At 44.0% G+C, this 19,756-nt stretch overlaps 1 protein-coding gene across 3 annotated transcripts in view; it reads left to right on the forward strand.

Annotated features, from left to right (window-relative positions):
- Nucleotides 1-19,756, forward strand: part of LOC146817848 (amine sulfotransferase-like) — a 315,351-nt gene that overhangs the window by 7,187 nt on the left and 288,408 nt on the right. The window contains exons 1-3 of one of the 3 annotated variants that reach the window (XM_085611315.1): nucleotides 12,494-12,581; nucleotides 12,675-12,765; nucleotides 13,088-13,172. The exons of 1 other annotated variant lie outside the window; for it this stretch is intronic. The gene's annotated coding sequence lies outside the window, so the exon portion shown is untranslated. Of the gene's footprint in view, nucleotides 1-12,493; nucleotides 12,582-12,674; nucleotides 12,766-13,087; nucleotides 13,173-19,756 lie in introns of those variants that run through there. One more of the 3 variants, XM_085611314.1, reaches the window with a different exon arrangement.

A 19,756-nucleotide genomic window follows, 5' to 3' on the forward strand; every position in this document is an offset into this window, starting at 1 on the left:
GCGCCTGCCCATATCTAAACGTAGTGGTATTAATGGGGTAGAAACTGGTAAGGCAACCAAATCTCTCAAGAACTTGTTTTCTGAAGTAATTAAATCCGGGAAGTTCTCGTACCCCCAGAGTTCAGAACCATACAGGGCAGTTGGTAATATTTGGCCTTCATAGATTGCAAGGGCCGGGGCCACAGGTTTACTCGCAGACGCCCTATGCTCTCGCATTACCGCCCCTGCAACCCTTTTAAAATTTAATAACATTTTAGCCAGATGGTCATTCCAGCGCATCCGATTATTCACCCTAACACCCAAGTAGTCAAAGGAGTCCACCATCTCCAGAGACTCCCCGTTTAGCGAGAAATTATTTTAAAATCTTTTGGAAGGGGAGAGGGCCATGAGTTTTGTTTTCGAGGTGTTAATTGTGAGTCCCCTGTCATTACAAAATTCACTGGGAGAGGACCTGCTCCTCCTCCATCCATACACCAACTCGCAGAATGATGACCCTGCCAACCACTTTCTGAATCACATCTATCAGACTGATTGGTCTGTAGTTTGCAGGGTCGTCCCTATCACCCTTTTTATAAACAGTGATCACCTCAGCACCCTTCCAGGAGTCTGGGACGGGGTGTCCCTTGGAAATTAAGTTCATTATTAATGCAATAAGTGTGGCCCAAGCTGTGGGTTCTTTCAAAAGAAGGTCCCCCGGAATACCATCTTGGCCTGCAGCCTTCTTCGGGGTTAGATGTCTTATGGCCACTACTACCTCCGAAGACACGAATGGATCCTCGAGCGTTGGTAAAAGAGGGGCCAGTTTGGCTGGATCATAAAAAAGGGGTTCACTTGCATCTTGTCCACCGTATAATGTTGAAAAATGGGAATACCATTGTTGGCTAGTAATGTGATTAGCCAATAAAGGCCTATTGTATTTTCTGGCCTTATTAATCAAATCCCAAAACAGTGAGGCGTTTTTCATTTTAGATGCATATTTGAGGTCCTGCCAATGCTGTTCCTCCCACTCTTTTTTTGCCCGCACTTGTTCATTCGCATACTCTCTCCTGGCTACTCTAACTAAGGGTTGATTCTTATTGCGGAGGGCAACAGTTAACTCACGTCTTTTAGCCCGGCACTTTGCAGAGTACCAGGGATTACTGGGTTTAGGGGGTTTTGTATTGGAGCATTGGATTGAAAATTGTTTACCAACTTCCTCAATAGCATTTTTGTATATCTTAGGGAAAAGCGACTCCTGGGCAACCCCTGTTCCCATGGCTAAATCCTCCAACTCTCTGGTTAGCTCGTCAATATGCATCTTAATCTTTACCAATTTATCTGGATGAGAGCTAACCTTATCCCATTTCAATCTTCGGTTGCCATCGTATGGGGCCACCTCCTTTGTTATCCTCAAAGGGGCTGGATTTGGGCCACCTTTTAAGTTACTCCACCCTAACGTCAAACATAAGGGGTTGTGGTCACTGTCCTGCGAGGGGACCACCTCCATATCAACTAGGTCACGCCACATAGTAACATCCAGTAAGATATAATCAATTCGGGATGGGCTGCTGAGTCTATTAAACGTCATGGCCCCGTCCCGATCAGAGGGTGATCTACCATTTACTGCTCTTAAGTTAAAATCCACGGTAAGAGCATTAATCTGTAATGCCTTAGCGGACCATTTTTTAATCGGGGGTAATAACAGTGCGGGGATAGACCAGCTAGCATCGTCCTCCTCCATACCTAAGGGGTCATCCTCACTTAAGGGTTCGAATGTACAGTTGAAATCCCCCCCCCCACAAGTATTTTAGAATTTGAGGGGCAATTAACTAATATCTGTTCTAAAATCGTAAAAGTACAAGGCATTTTGGCTCCCCGAGTCCCTCTAGCGTAAATATTAAATAACTCAATCTTGCTTCCCGTCGTCTGGCCTTCAAATGAAAGGTGTTGAATGTCCCTGCAATCCGAAACATGAATTGAAATGTTCCAGTTTAAATCTATTTTTATCCATATGTGTAAGCCCCCAGAAGGTCTGCCCTTGCCACAGCTATAAGCGGGTACACAAAAGGTTGCATATCCATTTCTGAATATGTTGTGCCAGGATGGGCTCCACTAGTTGTGCGCATCGAGGTGCTGTGCGCGTCAGCGAGTAAACTGAGGCAGTGAAGCTCGTTGCCAAGGGAACAGTCCAACCACACCTAGATGCTGCATCTGAAGACGTGACTCCAGGAGAGAGTTGGCTGTAGCAGACGTCATAAGGGCCGAAGAAAGAATGGACAAGTGTACTGTGACAAAAGGATCTCTCGAGGAGAAGCGCAAGGTGAGAAAGAGCGCATTTGAAATCAAACGGGCAGTTTTGATTGCTCGCTTTTACTGGCACATGAATGCCCACAAATGTAATAAAATAAGTACATGGGAGGAAGACAGATGGAAATCCCAATCTTCCTGAAGTCCCAAAGCAGTCACTGAGGAGTTCAATGGGACGGGAGTTCAGTTCGTAGAGTAAGACAAGTGGCAGGAAAAAGAAACGGCAGCCGGGGGTAAAGCACAGCGCAGGTCGAGTGCACGGCTCTCTGTACCTGTTGTAGCAGGAGTGCCTTAGCAAAAAAGGAAAATGTACTCAGTTGAGCCAGGTTGGCAATACCTCTTGGACGAGTCATATCCCATCTTCTGTCATCACTGAAGTAAGGTGGGATGGACACAGCATTTGGTTTCCAACTGAAGATTTATTGTGGGGGTACAGAGAGCCGCCCCAGCTGGCACAGCCAAGGCACATGCAGCAACTGCTCCTGACAGAACATTCAGGGCATCTGCTAACACTCTAGATGACATCACAGAATCTTCACAGGCCTCTGCCAGCATCACATCACCACATTATCACATGTTGTTTTTTCAAGAAGATAGTTTTGTTACGATAGTAGAAGATAAATAAACACTACTGCAAAAAGAAAAATCAGACCTGGCAAGTTTTAAAGTCTGATTTACTTTTTTGTGATCGCACTGTACTAAAATATGTGTTTTCTTGTTTTGCTCTTGTTGTTTTTAACCTCTTTAATGCCCGTGACGAGCTGGTCTCGTCATGGGCCGCGGTCGCGCTGTGCCCATGACGAGACCAGCTCGTCATAAACCCCGCCCGCTAATACAACGGCCGGCACAGGGCGGGGAAAGGGGCGGGCACTGAAGGGGTTAAATGAATGATACAAGGCACATTTCCGATATTTGGGCTAGTATAAATAGTCTTGTTTGTTAAGTTTGGGCTATTCTAAATAAAACAGATACTTCTATCTAGATTGTGTCAGAAAAAATGTGGGTGAAATTTTGAAATGGAGATTTTAGCGTCAAATCGTATTACATTATTATGCAAACACTCCTGTGACATCCTTTTTCAATAATTACTGTTGTGCTGTCAAGGTTATTTGTGCCAGAAATGATTACCTTTTCACACCAAATTGTCTTTTTCTTTACCTGCGTTCTAAACTTTGCATGAAAGCATGTTTGTTGTCTTTTTAAATGTTGGGTTACTTTGAAATGACAAAAAGTACATTTACGATATATGGCTATGTTTATTCCAGTTTAATGTTTGTTGTACTTGCAGCACACCCATTTGGATTCACAGTCTGTATAGTCACAATATTTCACAAATACCATTTGACAAATATCCTAGGGCTTCCCATCTATTTAGTCACATCATCACTTATAAATAATTGGTTATACGTTCCAATTATTGAAAACAGGAAAGAGGGAGATTGTGAAAAAATATTCAGGAGGATTTATTTTCCTTTGCGGGAAATTAAATTAAAACTATTTTGGCTTTACAAATCAGGAGTCTTCCACCGGGATTGGATCGACTGACATACATTATTGTGGTACATGCAAAATGCCACCTTAGCTTTCAGATCTTCTTTACAATCAGCTGCACTTCAAAGCAGTGTGATGCACAGCTATACAAGACCGAGACTTCTTGGGGCCTACAAATACTTTGCCTACAAGTGCGAGAAAGCTTCCAAAAAAAATTGCAGCTGCTAGTGACATAGCAAGATTACATTCACACGCCAGATTATTTTCTCTCTTTACACGCCCACCGGACTCGCCGTGGGCACCTGTTGGTTATTGTTGGAGTGAAAAAGACCTCTGTATGGATAAAGACATGTACCCCTGGCCTGAGTGAGTGCCCAAATGTACAGTTGTCTGGATCCCTAATGCTGAATGTGTCCTAGATAAACACTGATCATGCGGGTGCACCATGACATAGGCCTGTCTGACAGATTACGGTCTTAATTGACCGGGAGGGGCACCCAAAGCATTACTCTCATAGTGGTGCAAGGCTATTGCTTTCACCAGGAGCTAAACAGCATACATTTGATGGTGGCAGCATACCGTGCAGGGAAGAGTATAAGTGAACCGGTCCTTTTTACCCTCTGTCACTGGAGAGAGGCCTCGCTCACCTTTTTAAACTTCCGCTGCTATGTGCTTAACTCTTCCTTGGACTACAGGAGGAAGATGTGAAGTGCTGCGCAGCACAGGAGTAGTGACTGTGCTGGATGTATGTGTGCCTGGAAAAAGTACAGTACAGGAATAGAGCAGTACTGTGCTGTATATGTGTGTTTAGTGCATATATTGAGTATATGTATGCCTATGGAGAATTCATTACATGAGAGATGTAGTGTTGTGAAGTTCATGTGCACTGAAAACATGTGCTTTGTGTATGTGAGCTTGTGTGAAGTGCAAAACATGAAGGGTAACTTGTTGTGCAGCGCACAAATGGTAAGTGCTGGGAGTGTGTGTATTTCCAAATAGCACACCCTGGTACAAAACAGATGAGCTACAGTACTGAACACAGCACGCAGATTAAATGTGTGTGCTGAATACTTGTGTCTGTAGTGGCACAATGCTTGGAGGTAACCGTTCTGGAGAGTAAATGTGCTGTGAATGCACACTCGGTGCAAGGGTGCCTGCAATGGTACATCACATGAGGACCCTGCCTTCCATTTTGGGAAGTCCAGGCCTGCCATGTGCAGAGGAATCCCCCCTGACAGATTTGTGTTTTGCTGCATTCCTGTGAAATGAGTGGGACCCACATTGGGGGAAAGGAGGAACAAACTCTGCGTTTACACTTCAAAAAGGGTGAGTTTTTATTCAGTGATAGATCACAAGGAAGGGGCCTAAACACATCTATGGAAGGAGACGATGATAAAGTAATTATAAAGAGTAGGACTGGGATTCCAAGTTTAATCTTTTGATGCACATATCACTGTGGATGACATCCAGGTGTGAATTCTGGTCACTCCCATGAACTGTGTTGTCGGTCTATCAGCTTCAGAGTCTTTCCTGCTGTGACAGATAGCCTTTAAGAGGAAAGAAGAAAAGGAAAAATGTACATTTCAAAATAAGCAGAACCCCCAACATAAAACTTCAAAGACTAAGAACCTAACTCACAGCTTGGTGTCTAGAGAAAGACTATAAGAAGGGGAGGTTAAGACCCCAAAATGTTTTAAATGCCAAGAAGCCAGATAGGTTGTGTGGGAAGGGGAAGCTTTGCAAGACTTTTGCCAGTTACAGGGACTGGGCGCAAAAGCTTACTAGTCTCCCTGCTGTGTAAGGGGACATTACCCAGGGAAATCAAGATCACCTGCCCTAAAGCCTGGAGCATCAGCGCCAGCATGCTTGCCAAGACCAGTGTGTTCTGTGAGGAAGAGGAGACCGTTAAAGGGAGTGAGATTCAGTGGGCAGCCATATTGTGAGGACTACATGAGCGAGTTATGAGGGAACGGCTGTGCACCGATTGGTTGTTGACCATGAGCATCTAGGAGACGGCCGTTGTGACCTGAGCCATGTCACTAGCACAGTGCGGGAAGTACCAGGCCCACACCGCCTTGTACTGATGACCCTGTAAGCTGGAAGGGACCACTGTTGTACTATTTGTTGCTAGAGCATTGAGACTTGGTACCACCTTAATCGACAACCCCGTATGCCGGACAGACCCGTATGTCAGGAGAGGCCACAGTGGTGATGGCAAGTATACCAGCGGAGTATGCACCTAAACTGGGAGCACACGGCAACCCTATATGCTAGAAGGGGCTGCTGGTACCCATATTGCCAGAAGTTCAGGTTGTTACCCGGTTGAATGATTGCGGCTGTGACCAGTGGGTCAAGCCAGCATGCCAAGGCCTGCATCTGACTGATTCCCTGAGGAACGGAAAGGATGCCGCCTAAGACGTTGCACTCTCGCCGGGAACCAGGAGGGGGGGTCATAGAATCAAATCTCTCCCCATGAGGGGAAGAGTGACTTTACCTCATCTTAGTATAGTGGGAGCAGCTCAGATTGCTGTAAGAAGCTGGAGCGTGGTCTGAGGAAGAGAGCCTGTGCTTGTTGGTTGCTGCCGCATGTACTGCAAGCAGCCTGGCTTAGCGGAATAGGATCCAAACTTGTGAGCACCTGCGGAGGGGGCACTCGCTGGACCCCTGAATGCTTTCATACTATAGGAGGGGGCAAGGCTAGAATTGGGCCTGTGGGGCCCTAGAGGACTCGCTGCTAATGATGCTGCAGCACCATAAACCCTTTTGAGTAATTCCTAAAGAGTCAGAGAAGAATTCTTGGGTATGGCCTATTAGTGAGCTTTGCCTGGATGTTGTCACCAGTAAATGGGTAATAACCCAACCACGTTATAAGGAAGAGTGTGGGACAAGGATTTGCCTGACTACTGCTAGAGCCTCAACCTCAAGGAGATTGTGCTGTTGCTCATGAATGTTGTGGAAAGTTGGTGTTAGACCTGTCAGCCTTCGGGTGATCTTTCCCCAAACTTTTTGCCTGCCTCCAATTTTGCTGAATTCATTTATGTTGGCCATAGGACTCTGTGCCCTTTACCACTGCTAAACAGTGCTAAAGTGCTGATGCTCACCCCCTAAACCTGGTTTGATTAGCATGTACCTAAAGGGCATGATGTATTTACTTATAAGTTCCTTGCAAAGTGGTATAACATATACCCAGGGCCTGTAAATTAAATGCTACTCATGGGTCAGAAGCACTGATTATACCACCCACCTCTAGAAGCTCTCTAAAACTTGTCCTAGACCTGCCTTTGCAGCCTGAAGGCAGTGTCACACTGCCATGTCGACTTAGGATTTAAAAAACCCTTGCCAAGCCTTAAACTCCCCTTTTATTGCATATACGTCACCCCTACGGTAAGCCATAGATAGTCCATTGGGCAGTGTGCTGTGTAAATAAAAGGTAGGACACATACTTTTAAGATTTACATGCCCTGGTAGTGAAGAACCCTAAACTCCTTTTTCACTACTGTGAGGCCTACCCCTCCCATAGGATAATATTGGGTATTCCTTATTACATCTAATAAGCTGTGATTCCCAATTGGAAGGCGGTAGGTCTGTCATCTTTAGTACCTGCGGAATTGTAGTGATAATCCTCTTTAATGGCAAAGTCAAATTTATCATTACACTTTTAAAAAATGTCACTTTTAGAAAGATGACTCAAGGGGATTTGTCCCTAGGGTGGCTGGGTAGGACCAGAACAATTCAATAACAAAGAGAGGACCCAACCGTCACTGTTCTAGTGCTGAAATGAATTTAACAGACTAGAATCATTTGCATATTTGAATATCCTTAAGCTTTTATTAGCTTCTCTTTTAAAACATTTTTTTGAATTGATTCATTTAATTTGAAAAGCATGTCTATCAATCAGACAGACTACCTTCACACACATTTTCATTTACTAAACTCACAATTTGCCAAGACAATATACACAAAACAACATAAATGCAAATAATTCAGGTGAAATCCAGTCACTATTGAATACAACAACCTAGTATGTAATTGTACCATACTTCTTTTCTATTTCTACTAGAAAGGTAGTTGACTACTGGGTGCACATTACTAGACTGCAAAGGCAATGAATTCTTGACTTGCTCCTTACAGTGAATACATTTTTAGTGATTATGTTGAACCAATAGAGATGGACGCCAACGTGTTTCGAGCCCCATCTTAGGTTTGGGGTTCTCTTCAGGGCCATGGGACTGGATGTAGACCGGAAAGAAAAAATCCAGAATACTTATTTTGTATTTATTCTAATCTCTGTTAGTTTTTACACACTACATCTCATTTTGCCAAGTTAGGATGGTTACCTGCAATCTTCCTAATATTGACTGCACTTTTGGGTTTTTCGCTCCTTATTTTTTGTGAAATTTTTAGCCTGTTCATGAGGTGATTCTAAACACAAAGGGAAAAGTCATGATTTAGTCTTCTAGTCGGCTTAACGGTCGTTTATTAAAGTCTAGATAAAATGTGTCTTTTTTAACTTACTTCATCAAAATTCAGAACAAGAGGTGTCTACTTCAGATGTCCCGCCGTCTTAGTGCGGCTTATTTGCACACCGGGGCACTTTTGCAATTGGTTTTCATTCAAGGGCCTTTGTAACTGCAATGAATCACAATATCATGACTCCCTATTAACACAGCCACTGAATGCGCTCTTTTGAGTAAAGCATAGCTTAGATTCTAATTTGATACTACTATGGGCAGGAGACTTTAATTTACAGGCCTGTGCACTTTCTGATATCCTGTTCTGTGGATGTTTTGACCAAGAGGGGAACCAGAGTGATACTTTCGGCCACAGTGAGTATGCTGACACCCTGAACCACATTATTGTTAAATATGAATTACAGCTTTTAAGATGTGGCAGTGGTATTAATGGAGAACAAATCCCAACTTTTACAGGGAGGAATTCAACTACTACTATTGATCACATATTGATATCTGCGGCACCTAATGCTGCATGTGGCATACCACTCATTAGCACGGCGACCCTAAGCGACCATAACCCGATATCATTATCACTAGATTTTTGGGGCAAGTGGCATGATTCATTTAATACAGTTAATAATATTAATGTTAGTAGGCCTAATGGAGTGGGAAGGTACTGACCCTACCATTATGCAAAAGAAAATTGTTCAGGAGAATTATAAGAGAATTGAATATTGTCTTCAGGAGAGCATTTTACCAAACTCATTAGTAAACAAATTTAATGAAATTTCTAGCTCTAAAAAAATTGCTTTTGACCCGCCATTCTACTAGAGCAGGGGCCACTAACAGGGGATGGTTCGACCATGCCTGCCTGCACCAAAGCACATCGAGCTCTTAAACATGCCCTGAATATTTGCCCACGGGACAGTCTGACTATTAAAACACTGCATCTTCAATATAAACAGGCTCTGGCTGCAAGGAAAAAAACACTACTAGATAAAGCATGGGTTAACCTTGCGGCAGAGAGAAAGAACACCAAGCAGTTGTGGAACACAGTGAATGCGCCCTTTTTAAACAACAAAGCCATACCAGTGTTTAGCTGTAATGTCCTCTGTGATAGCTGGGTAGCCCATTTCTCTAACAACTTTAGACAGAACAATGAGGACCTGACTGGGCTGGAGGCTGATTTGGGGGTAGCTAAGCTCGAAATCTCTTTGGAAGAAGTTATGCTAGCTTTACAGGCTAGCGCCGGTGGGATGGCCTGGGGACCAGATGGAGTTCCAGTGGATGTATACAAATCTGCCCTAGACCTCTTGGAACCCATTTTAGTTGTCGTTTTCAATACTGCAACTACTGATTGTATCCCATCCTCCTGGGAGACATCTATTATTATCCCAATATACAAAAAAGGGGATAGAGCTGATCCAAAAAATTACCGTCCAACCTCACTCTTAGACTCCTCAATGAAGCTAATGAGTAGAGTCATGCTATCAAGGTTAGAGAACTGGGCAAAGGAACAATCTATCTGAACCCCGGCGCAATATGGTTTTCGGAAATGAATGGGGACTGTAGGACAGTGTATCAATCTTGAGCTCCTAATAGGAAAATATACTAGGGCTAAACCAGGAGGTCTTTATCTATGCTTTGCAGATCTGAGGAGCGCCTTCGACCTGGTAGATCATAATCTACTATGGACAACTTTATCTCACTAGGTGCACCTGGACCCATTGTGGGGTTTCTATCACGACTCTATGAGAAACTAAATAGCCAAGTGCATTTTAACCCACAGGGTAAATGTACACCAAAATTTAAAGTGAGGCGTGGTATCCGACAGGACTGCGTCTTGGCACCCCTGTTGTTCTCACGATTTATCAATGAAGTCGACAGTCATTTAGAGTCATTAAAGGCAAATAACCCTATGGCTGCTGGGCAACCAATACGAGTGCTGCTCTATGCAGATGATGCAGTACTTTTACCTAGAACTCCATTGGCCCTGCAGAAATTGATGAATGCCTTTGGGAAATACATGACTTCTAAAAATAAAAAATGATCATAAATAAAACCAAAATGTTTACTATGATATGTAGCCACAGAGGGAAATCCTGTATAACCTGCCACCCCTTTTATATTGATAATACCCACATTGTTTCAGTTAATTCCTTTTGTTATTTGGGCATCTCATTTGCAGGAAATGGTTCTTGGCAACAACATATGTTAAATACCAGAGACAAAATTAGTAGGGTCTCCCAATTTGCTTCTAAACTATGTAGTAGACTCACCCGAGTAATGGTTCCCATCTATAATGCCAAAGGTGTGACAACTGCAACGTATGGGGCAGGCCTCTGGGGATATGTAAATAGCCACCTACTACAAACGGAGGAATATACATGTTTTAAATGGCTGTTATGTTTGCCTCCCTGTGCACCTAATTTGATAATACACAACGAGGCAGGTCAGCGGATCCTTGAAGACCAATTATTGATGAAACCTCTTTTATTATGGACATCGATATGGACAAGGGAAGAGATTAGTTTCACTAGAAACATAATTCTCGACTGCTTACCCACATATAAGGCTTTAAACATACCTTGGTTATCATATAATGACTCCTGCCTCAGCAAATTATTTAATATGTCAATTTGGTCCGATCCTATCCAGTTTACATCATAGCCTTGATTCATCAATTGAGCACAGAATGCTTCAGCACAAATTGCATAATCTTCTTCCCGTGTGCAGCCCTAACTTGGACCACATAAAACAATGGCATCATTACATAGACGATGTTTGATGCCTTTGGAGCGGGACAGAAGAAGATTTGGAAAGTTTTTCTAATGTCCCAACAACAGACATCCAGACATCAAGTTCACCATCTCCAAGAGTCACAGAAATCTCACCTTTTTGGACATGGAGGTGAAACCTTTGAAGAAAAATTGGTTACAACATTGCACAAAAAACAAACTGATCGCAAATCTTTTATTGCATTATAAGAGCTTCCACCTGCGAAGCCTGAAGGACAATCTGCAGTATGGACAGCTATTAAGAATAAGAAAAAATTGCACACGGCAAGAAGTTTATGCAATACATGCTGAGCATTCCGAGCTCAATTGATGAATCAAGGCTACCCAAGAAAGTTATTGAAACATGCTATGAAACGTGCTCAGTACACTCCGAGAGAATGCCTTCTATCAAAAAAAGAAAAATCAAATGAAGACAAACTGGTTTGCGTTTCCACATTTAGGCCACACACGCACAAATTTCATCGGATTATCCTTAAGAATTTTCATTTGATATCTAATATGGAACAACCAATTGAACCACCAAAGTTTGCTATGAAGAAGAACCGCAGCATAGGACAACAAATAGTAAGGGCAGATGTCTTTCCATCAACTAAGAGAAAAGATCTTGTGTCACAATGGAACTTCAAACCCATTGAGGGATACCACAAGTATGAAACCTGTTCCATGTGCGATACCACAATTGAGGGTACCAAATTTGTCCATTGGAATGTTAAATGGACACAGAAAGAGTTTACAAACTGTAAAACAAAGAATGTTATTTATGCAGCAGTATGCCCATGTTCAAAGCTCTACGTCGGGTAGACGAACCAAAAAATGAGACAAAGACTCAAAGGTCCAGGATAAAAAACAAAGTCATCACTGCCCCAATAGTACATCATTTCGTACAGATGAAACATAGTGATAGAGACTTCAAATGGACCGTTCTGTGTGCCGTAAAACCAAGCCCAAGAGGACATTGAATCGGAATTGTTGAGGAATGAAGCATATCTGATTCTAAAATTCAGCAGTACAGTCCAAGGCTTGAACAAAATGTCAGAAATTGGTAAAACATGATGTGATCCATATATAGCTGGAAAATAAATGCCCCACTGTTCACAATCATCTTATGGCATCTTACATCAGCCAATAGAGATAAACACCACTCTTCTCAAGTTGCCTTAATTCCCACACAAATAACTAAAAGAGACCAACTAGCACCATAAGACACAATTGAGCGTGACGACTAAAGAATAATACCCTGAGAGAAATGCTTATTGAGTCTGACATCATTATACATACGTTTCGGTTATTCTTACAGAAATAATCAACAGAGATCATCCAGTACCAAAAGGTATGAATGTGCTTTATGATCAAATAACAATTCCCTCAACACGTCTACATGAAACAAGAGTAAAATGAACAAATTCATCGAACTATGCATACAAGATCCACAAGCCACTGCGGCGGAAAAGGAGTCTTCAAAATGTCAGAATGACCGGCAAATCGTCTTCACTTCACCGGAGAAGCACAAGCAGACAGGACAACAATATGATCAAGCGTGACTGAAGAAAAAGTGAGTTTAACGCCGTCAAACTGAGAAACAGCACAATTGTTCTCAATATGTCAAATATGCAGCGATCACACCGCGTGTATGTTTCCATTACAGAAACTTTTGAATTGTTTGGTCCTCTAGCCTGAAAACGGATGCAAAAGGGCACCGCTACTGAGCACGTTAAAGTCTTACCAAAGCTATAAAAGTAAGTGGACGTTCAACTTTTGAAACAAACGATGAAATGCTTTACTCAAAAGAGCTCATTCAGTGGCTCCATTAATAGGGAGTCATGATATTGTGTTTTGTTGATTCATTGCAGTTACAAAAGCCCTTGAATAAAAACCAATTTGAAAAAGTGCCCGCATGTACAAATAAGCCGCACTAAGACGGCGGGACATTTGATGTAGACACCTCATGTTCCGAATTTTGATGAAGTCAGTTCAAAAAGACGTATTTTATATAGACTTCAATAAACCACCGTTAAGTCGACTAGAAGACTAAATCATGACTTTTTCCTTTGTGTTTAGAATCGCTTCATCAACAGGCTGAAAATTTCACAAAAATTTAGGATCGAAAAACCCAAAAGTGCAGTCAATATTAGGAATATTGCAGGTAATCATCCTAACTTGGCAAAATGATATGCAGTGTGTAACAACTAATGGAGAATAGAATAAAAACAAAATGAGTATTCTGGATTTTTTCTTTCCAGACTACATCCAGTCCCAAGGCCCTGACGAGAGCCACAAAACTCCACTGGCTCAACATATTCACTAAAAGTGTATTCACTGTAGGGAGCAAGTCAACAATTCATTGCCCTTGCAGTCTAGTAATGTGCACCCAGTAGTCAACTACCTTTCTAGTAGAAATAGAAAAACAGTATGGTACAATTAAATACTAGATCGTAGGAAACAAATGTCATCTATTCTATCACAGGATTCATATGAACATACAAGTGGTTGTTTTGTATAATTAATTTGTGGTGCACAGGTGTAGGCAGTATTCTATAATTGCCCACTTGTATAAAATCTTCCTGTGCATATATTCACCTAAATATCTATTACACAGATGAAAGAGACGTAGCAAGAATGCCAGGTTAGGACCAGCCATTGCCTGGCTGACACTTAACGTTCTTAAAATTACAGGCAGAAAGATCTGATCTACTGTATATTTCGGCTTCAAGGTATCCAACCTGAAAACTAAACATTTCTGTCTTTAATTTCAAATATGTATGCAAAAGCAAATGAGAGTGTTGGAGATTTGAAGAGGAACTCAACAGTTTCAAAGTTAAGTGTCAGCCAGGCAATGGCTGGTCCTAACCTGGCATTCTTGCTACGTCTCTTTCATCTGTGTAATAGATATTTAGGTGAATATATGCACAGGAAGATTATATAGTTAATTTTGATTCATACAAGTCATTGAGCAACAGTCATTAGGTGGGATTTGAAATGTCCTTGGCAAAAGACGTCGCATTTATCTGATGTAGGAGCTAGAACATATTTCTTCCTAAAGAAGTTTTGAAGAGTGCATCTTGTGGCACTATAGTTTGCAGATGTGTACCGCTGCCTTGAGTGTCTGACTGCATGTGAAACTGGTACATTGACGTTATGTTTTGCCCTGGCACAACGCTAATCTAGAGTGTGAACAGATGCCCAGATCTGCCCCAGGTAATACAAGGTCCAAACCATAGTCAGTGACCTGAAGGAGTGCATAAAACGTAGCCTCATTGCAGCCTAATTTTTAAGATCATCACTTTTCTTAAACATTGCATTGTGTGAATTAATGAAATATACGTTTGATTACAAATATTGGTTATTTTTTGACAGAAATGATAGATCTGCTTTATATATGTTGAGTAGCTCACCCTTTGATAAAGCCAATATGCCCACTTTTTATATTTTGATGTTGTGACCCTTTGACAAAGTCAGTAAGTCTGCCTTACTTAAAACAACACCCTTTATATTGGAACATCACATATTGAGCCTGCACTGCTAATTACCTCCAATATTACAACATTCATTACATGTTCAATAACACATTGATAACATCACGGCAATATCATTGATGACAACACTGTACATGGCTGAGGCATGAGTTAAACTTACTTTAAGACACAAGTTATAGTTACTTGAGATAACTGTAACTGGTGAATTTCAGTGCTTTGTTATTTTAAAATTGTATGTTTAACTGACATTTTCACCTAACTGTAACCTCCCTTTAGCCTTTGTTTTTTCACTTAAGCTATATATACTCTGCATTTATAGATGTCTGTGTTAATAGTTTGACCGAACATGATGGCCGCCTGTCAAATGTTTGACACGCTTTTGCATTTTAAAAACGAAATCCTAAAGCTGGACTAAGTTCAGCAAAATAAGTGTTGTCCATTCCTCAACAATATCCTTATGGTACATTAACAAATCTAAAAATTAACTGGTTTGCTGTCCGTAGAGATTTGGGGAATTTAAAGTAGGAAACAAATGTCATCTATTCTATTTCAGGATTCATATGAACATACAAGTTGTTGTTTTGTATAATTAATTTGTGGTGCACAGGTGTAGGCAGTATTCTATAATTGCCCACTTGTATAATATCAAATGAGTAGTAGCTGTTCAACTCCTACACCTTCCTTAAAGCCGTTCTCCTTCATTTCTGCTGGGCATGCTCTTGGTAATGAGAAAACCCTCTCTGTTACTGAGCATGCTCCTAATATGTAAGCATATACTGGGGTTAGTTGGACCCTTAAACAGCCTACTGTCCTAGGGAACTTTCCCACTGTTGAGCATCCTGACTAAAAAGATTTAAATTAAGTGTCACCAGTGGACCCAGGCACATATTGTGCCAACATTTTAGTGACAAAGTGAAAACATAGCCCTAGGTCTTCCCCTGGAGTCTAGTCGACAGCTACTACACTGGCAACTCTACATGGCAAAAAAGCCCTTAGGCAAGTCCAACCCTCCATTTTTCATATTTATAAGTCACCCTTAAGGTAGGCCATGAAATCCCTTAAGGCAGGGTGCGAAATATTAAAAAGGACATGTTTTTACAGGGAAACATCCTTTACATCGCATGCCATTACAACGCAGTCATTACAACTACTGCATTGTTACACTGCAAACTATTACAACGCAAGTCGTTATAATGACTTGCTGTAGGGGGCAGAAGGTGTTGGATTTAAAATCCAACACCTTCCCTACTATTACACAGACTGGAGTTGGAATAGTAAATTTTACTATTCCAGCATCCAGCGCCCTCTACAGCAAGTCGTTGAAACGACTTGCGTTAAAATGGTATGCGATGTAACAATGCGGTCGGTATAACCACTGCGTTGTAATGGCATGCGATATATCGCATGCGTTGTAACGTGCCAGATTCGTTTTTACATGTCCCTGCAGTGACAGATAATATCTCACCATTGTCATTTTCACTGTAGGAAGGCTGGTAGCCCCAATAACTAATATGGTTACTCTAACTAACCACTAAGTGCTAACTTCCATTAGGGACACCCAAATACTGTGCTTCAAGGTATCAAATACATTTTGTATTTAAACCTGACATAGTGCTAAAGTCAGATTTAAAGTAACTCTTAATATAGAGGTGACTTTTAAATTAGTACTTTCTTGCTCCAAAGGTCTATTGTCAATTTCTGATTAACAACAGTGGTTTCCACCTGAGAAAGCCTGCTGCCCTCCTTCCAAGGGGTGTGAATGGCTCCCAGGAAAGCGGAACAAAAGGCTTGTTGGTGAGATGAGGTGTGACCACCTCCTGAAAGGATGGCCTGAAGGCTGTGGCCGCAGATGGTCAAGCTTCATAGGACCAGCTGCCTGTTACTGACAAATGTTTGTTTACTTTGCCTGCTCTCTCCTTTGTCTAAAAAGATCAACTGAAATGTCTTCCAGAAGGATTTCAGGAGGAGCTGCACATTATACTGGACAGTGGTGTACCCATAGCTCTGAATAAGGGAAGGAAGGTTCTGACATCTTGGATGTGGGTATAGAGATGCACTGTGAGATTGTTTAGTGCCAGAGAGATGCACTGTTGGATTGTTTAGTGTCGATCCCATAGAAAGTGATGCAAGAGTGGTTAGGTTTGACATGGGAATTGTCTCCCCATTGGCTAGGGAGTCATCCCCACCCACAAACTTGAAACCGGCATAAAAGAGTACCCCTAGGTACCAGCCTCAGAACACTAGTTGACTCGGAACGAACAGAAGAAGAACTGCACCCGCTGAACCTGTGGATCTCAGAAAGAAAGGCTGCACCAATTAAGAATGCACCTGCTGAATCAAGACACAATGTCAGAAAGAGAAGACTGCTCCTGCTATTAAAGCTGTGGAGAGGGCTGGGCATGCTCCCACTTGTGCCAAGGACTAGTGAGTGGACTCCAAGGGCAAGTTTGCTTGTCTTCTGTTGAGCTCCAGAAACGCGAAAGAAGTCTTGCATCAGCAAAGTGCCCAACTGACCAGTTAAAACTTGTTTGCCCTAGGCCCCATTTGTGCAGCCACTGAGATCTAGTCCTAGCCCCTAATAGGTTCTCCCAAGGTCCTGGACCTTTGGCTGATGCTAGATTGTACTCTTTCCCCTAAAAAGAACCACAACGTTTGAGTCTAAAGCTCTAAGATAATGTTTTTTTTACAAAAACCCAGAGGCTGGAGCACTACCTCTACTCAGCACCCTGTAAATGTCAAAGCCTTTCTGGACTTGCTGAAACGTTTTGCTGGTTCGTAGATAACCCCCATCAAGAATCAAGGCTCATACTAAGCTGTGGGACTTCGCCTGTCTGCTGCGTGTCGAGCCCAACGCCAGATCCGAGCTGCAGTGGACCACACCAAAGAGCCTAGACCCTCTGTCTAGGTCCACTCTCTCCCTGCAGCTCCGCTGTGCCGTCTCTTGCCTCCAGACCATGACCTCCTCCTTAGAAGGTTCGAGGCTGCTGCCCGCTCCTGCTGCCCGCTCCAACTGGGACAAGACTGCCTGCAGCCACCGTAACCTTTCTCGGCCGTTTTTTTTCTTAATTTTTTCCCTGTTGTGCCACTGTTATTGTGCCCATCTGTGTCTTGCTCTAATTCCACCACTGTTTTTGTTTTCTCGTGCCTGTTACAGTCGCCTTTTGCCGCTGCGGCTCCTCCCCCCCCCCCGGAATCCCCCCGCTCCCAGCCTCTCCTCCCTCCCACCTCCCCTATTTAATGGCGGCCGCTGCGGAGGCGCGAGTAAGACCTCCGACCCTCGGTCTAGGTCTACTCTCCCGCAGCTCTGCTGTGCCGTCTTTTGCCTTCAGACCCTGACCTCCTCCTTGGGAGGTTTGAGGCTGCTGCACGCTCCTGCACCTGCTGCCCGCTCCAACTGGGACCAGACTGACTGCAACCACTGTAACCTTTCTCAGCCATTTTTTTTTCTTAATTTTTTGCCTGTTGTGCCACTGTTATTGTGCCCGTCTGTGTCTTGCTCTAATTCCACCACTGTTTTTATTTTCTTGTGCCTGACTGTTCATTTCGCTGCCCCTGCAGCCCCTCCCCCAGAATTCCCACCCCGGAATTCCACCACTCCCGTCTCCCAGCCTCTCCTCCCTCCCACCTCCCCTATTTAATGGCGACCGCTGTGGAGGGGGGGCGCGAGTAAGACCTCCGACCCTCCACTCTCCCCGCAGCTCTGCTGTGCCGTCTTTTGCCTCCAGCCCCCGACCTCCTCCTTGGGAGGTTTGAGGCTGCTGCCACCTCCAGCGCCTGCTGCCCGCTCCAACTGGGACAAGACTGCCTGCAGCCACCGTAACCTTTCTCAGCGGTTTTTTTTTCTTAATTTTTTGCCTTTTGTGCCACTGTCATTGTGCCCATCTGTGTCTTGCTATAATTCCACCACTGTTTTTGTTTTCTCGTGCCTGCCTGTTACAGTTGCCTTTTGCCGTTGCGGCTCCTCCCCCCCCCCCCCACCCCGGAATTCCCCAGCTTCCACCTCCCAGCCTCTCCTCCCTCCCACCTCCCCTATTTAATGGCGGCCGCTGCGGAGGGGGGGGCACGAGTAAGACATCCGACCCTCAGTCTAGGTTCACTCTCCCCGCAGCTCTGCTGTGCCGTCTTTTGCCTCCAGACCCTGACCTCCTCCTTGGGAGGTTTGAGGCTGCTGCACGCTCCTGCGCCTGCTGCCCGCTCCAACTGGGACCAGACTGCCTGCAACCACTGTAACCTTTCTCAGACGTTTTTTTTCTTAATTTTTTCCCTGTTGTGCCACTGTTATTGTGCCCGTATGTGTCTAACTCTAATTCCACCACTGTTTTTATTTTCTTGTGCCTGACTGTTCCTTTCGCTGCTCCTGCAGCCCCTCCCCCAGAATTCCCACCCCGGAATTCCCCCGCTTCCACCTCCCAGCCTCTCCTCCCTCCTACCTCCCATACTTAATGGCGGCAGCTGCGTGGTCGCACTGCTGGTGCACCAAAGGCAAGCCCATCTGCGCCCGTCCGCGAACCAACCACGGCCAGCGCCAGGGACCCTGGACTCCCACTACCCATTGCTACAACACCACCACCCAGCTCGCACTCATCCCTGGAAGACTTGGAGAATGCCAACAGGCCTCGCCGAACACGACCCACGGTCAGTTCTCCTGCCTCCACTGCTGCCAGACCCTCACCGCCACCTCGACCTCCAATACCGCTGACGCCAGCACCGGCGACACCCTAAAATGCATCCTCCTCAACGTACGCTCCGTACACAAACTCGCCTTGGAAATCTGGAACCTACTTGACTCTCTCTCGCTCGACATCGCCTTCTTCACAGAGACCTGGACCAACGCATCTTCCGCCCCTGACATCAGCACCACCATCCCAGACGGATACAAGATCCAGAAGAAAGACCTCCCCAACCACCCAGGAAGGGGCCTCGCCATCGCCCACAAGAGCACCCTCCGCCTCACCACCTCCATCAAAACCTTCCCCTCCGCCGAACACCTGCACTTCCAGATCCAGACCACCCCTCAAGCCACACTCCGAGGAACCCTAGTCTACAGACCCCCCGGCCCCTGAACACCCTTCACCACCACCATCACTGACTTCATCGCACCCCACTCCATCGCGTCAACAAACTACATACTCATTGGAGACCTGAACTTCCCCCTCAACAACCCCAGCGACCCCAACTCCACTATCCTTCGTGACAACCTCGCCCGAATCAGACTTAAACAACTCGTCAACACACTGACCCCCAGAGCAGGACA

The sequence above is a fragment of the Triturus cristatus genome, chromosome 6 (genome assembly GCF_964204655.1).
Source record: "Triturus cristatus chromosome 6, aTriCri1.1, whole genome shotgun sequence".
In the NCBI taxonomy this organism is placed as follows: Eukaryota; Metazoa; Chordata; class Amphibia; order Caudata; family Salamandridae; genus Triturus; species Triturus cristatus.